Source organism: Schistocerca nitens, chromosome 11 (genome assembly GCF_023898315.1).
Source record: "Schistocerca nitens isolate TAMUIC-IGC-003100 chromosome 11, iqSchNite1.1, whole genome shotgun sequence".
NCBI lineage: Eukaryota > Metazoa > Arthropoda > Insecta > Orthoptera > Acrididae > Schistocerca > Schistocerca nitens.
In genome coordinates this window covers 181,771,903-181,775,019 of record NC_064624.1, presented here as the reverse complement: position 1 = coordinate 181,775,019, position 3,117 = coordinate 181,771,903, and positions in this window count along the sequence as shown.

Here is a 3,117-nt window from a genome sequence, read left to right as displayed (position 1 = left end):
ATTTATCTACTGAGCACCTATATTGAGTTTGCCTAGACTAATACAAATAACGAGCAGATAAATACGCCTAATAAAACGGGGAGCAGAAATATATCACCCCTCGCTCTGTGGGCCTGCTACGGTACCGGCTGCCGTCCACAGTATTAAACGCGTAAATTTCTTACTCTGGGCGTGGGGTTGGTGCGGGGGAGTTGTTTGGGGGAGGCGGCGGGGGTGGGCCGCGGGAGAGGGAGGGAGGGGGGGGGGGAGGGAGAGAGAGAGAGAGAGAGAGAGAGACAGAGAGGGGGGGGGGGGAGAGCAGAAGTCGTCAGGTAACGCACGCGTGCGCGTGGGTGCGTGTCCGGACCAAAGTATTGCGTGAGGTGAGACGGCAGCGAAGCCTTACTGTAGCGGACGCGAGACAGGGGTCGCTTTTATTCTCTTCTTTCCTTTTTCACTTTTTTTTGGTTGTTCCCTACTACACTATCCGCCTAGGGGAGCACGCACAAAGCCATACAATGGCTTCGCTACCACCTGCGAAGAGACGTGAGCCCTCCCAAAAATCCCTGCCGACGCCCACAGCAGAGCGCACCAGCCGCCATTCTCAAGTAAGGTCGTCGAACTGACGCAGAAAACAACAGGCCTGTACAGTCGTGGACAAAACGAGCGAGACCCCTCGCCTTTTCGTTATGCTGATCCGCACAGCTTTAAACTCTGCTACACAGCATAACAGGCAAGGCGACGAAGTGCTACCAACATACTAGGCACAGGCGTGAAATTGAAAAACTATCCAAATTTTGTCAGACCGTTTTCAGTCACGTGTAAGACTATATTGATGCTGGTTAGTGTGTTAAACAACACGTAAATTCAAGGCGTTACAAAGAGGTACGGTCAAACTTTCAGGAAACATTCCTCACACACAAGGAAAGAAAATATGTCGTGTGGATATGTGTCCGGAAACGCTTACTTTCCATGTTAGAGCTCATTTTATTACTTCTCTTCAAATCACATTAACCATGGAATGGAAACACACAGCAACAGAACGTACCAGCGTGACTTCAAACACTTTGTTACAAGAAATGTTCAAAATGTCCTCCGTTAGCAAGGATATATGCATCCACCCTCCGTCGCACGGAATCCCTGATGCGCTGATGCAGCCCTGGAGAATGGCGTATTGTATCACAGCCGTCCACAATACGAGCACAAAGTGTCTAAATGGCTCTGAGCACTATGCGACTTAACTTCTGAGGTCATCAGTCGCCTAGAACTTAGAGCTAATTAAACCTAACTAACCTAAAGACATCACACACACCCATGCCCGAGGCAAGATTCGAACCTGCGACCGTAGCGGTCACGCGGTTCCAGACTGAAGCGCATTTAACCGCACGGCGACCACGAAGAGTCTCTACATTTGGTACCGGGGTTGCGTAGACAAGAACTTTCAAATGCCCCCATAAATGAAAGTCAAGAGGGTTGAGGTCAGGAGAGCGTGGAGGCCACGGAATTCGTCCGCCTCTACCAATCCATCGGTCACCGAATCTACTGTTGAGAACCGTACCAACACTTCGACTGAAATGTGCAGGAGCTCCATCGTGCACGAACCATATGTTGTGTCGTACTTGTAAAGCGACATGTTCTAGCAGCACAGGTAGAGTATCCCGTATGAAATCATGATAACGTGCTCCATTGAGCGTAGGTGGAAGAACGTGGAGCCCAATCGAGACATCACGAACAATGCCTGCCCAAACGTTCACAGAAAATCTGTGTTCATGACGTGATTGCACAATTGCGTGCGGATTCTCGTCAGCCCACACATGTTGATTGTGAAAATTTACAATTTGATCACGTTGGAATGAAGCCTCATCCGTAAAGAGAACATTTGCACTGAAATGAGGATGGACACATTGTCGGATGAACCGTTCGCAGAAGTGTACCCGTGAAGGCCAATCAGCTGCTGATAGTGCCTGCACACGCTGTACACGGTACGGAAACAACTGGTTCTCCCGTAGCACTCTCCATACAGTGACGTGGTCAACGCTACCTTGTACAGCAGCAACTTCTCTGACGCTGACATTAGGGTTATCGTCAACTGTACGAAGAATTGCCTCGTCCATTGCAAGTGTCTTCGTCGTTGTAGGTCTCCCCCAGTGACGGGTCATAGGCTGGAATGTTCCGTGCTCCCTAAGACGCCGATCAATTGCTTCGAACGTCTTCCTGTCGGGACACCTTCGTTCTGGAAATCTGTCTCGATACAAACGTACCGCGCCACGGCTATTGCCCCGTGCTAATCCGTACATCAAATGGGCATCTACCAACTCCGCATTTGTAAACATTGGACTGACTGCAAAACCACGTTCGTGATGAACACTAACCTGTTGATGCTACGTACTGATGTGCTCTATGCTAGTACTGTAGAGCAATGAGTCGCATGTCAACACAAGCACCGAAGTCAACATTACCTTCCTTCAATTGGGCCAACTGGCGGTGAATCGAGGAAGTTCAGCACATACTGACGAAACTAAAAGGAGCTCTAAGATGGAAATTAAGCGTTTCCGGACACATGTCCACATAACATCTTTTCTTTCTTTGTGTGTGAGGAATGTTTGCTCCAAGTTTGGCCGTACCTTTTTGTAACACCCTGTATAAGATATAAATGAAAGAAGAAACGCTAATTAGTACGAACTGTACTAATAAAAATGAATTTCAGCTTATCGAGATAACATAACTGTTTTAGTAAGATAAAGTACCCCAGATGGTTACGAATTAGCAAAATATTGTGCGCATTCGGCCGCAAAACGGTCTGTGTCAAAGTTCAGACCAGTCGTACTGGATTGCCGTTGCTGACCTACCATGGAAGTGTGCAAATTTAGCAATGCGTGAAGATTCATAACGAAATTCAGTTAAAAATCATTCAGTGCCCCAAGTCATTTATTGAGAGAAGCGGAAAAGTATGCAGTATGAAATTCTACAAGACTTTCATATTTACATCCACAGGGCGCCGGTAGATAATAAAGGTAACAATAAAACGTATTGGCTCTGAGCACTATGGGACTTAACATCTATGGTCATCAGTCCCCTAGAACTTAGAACTACTTAAACCTAACTAACCTAAGGACGTCACACAACACCCAGTCATCA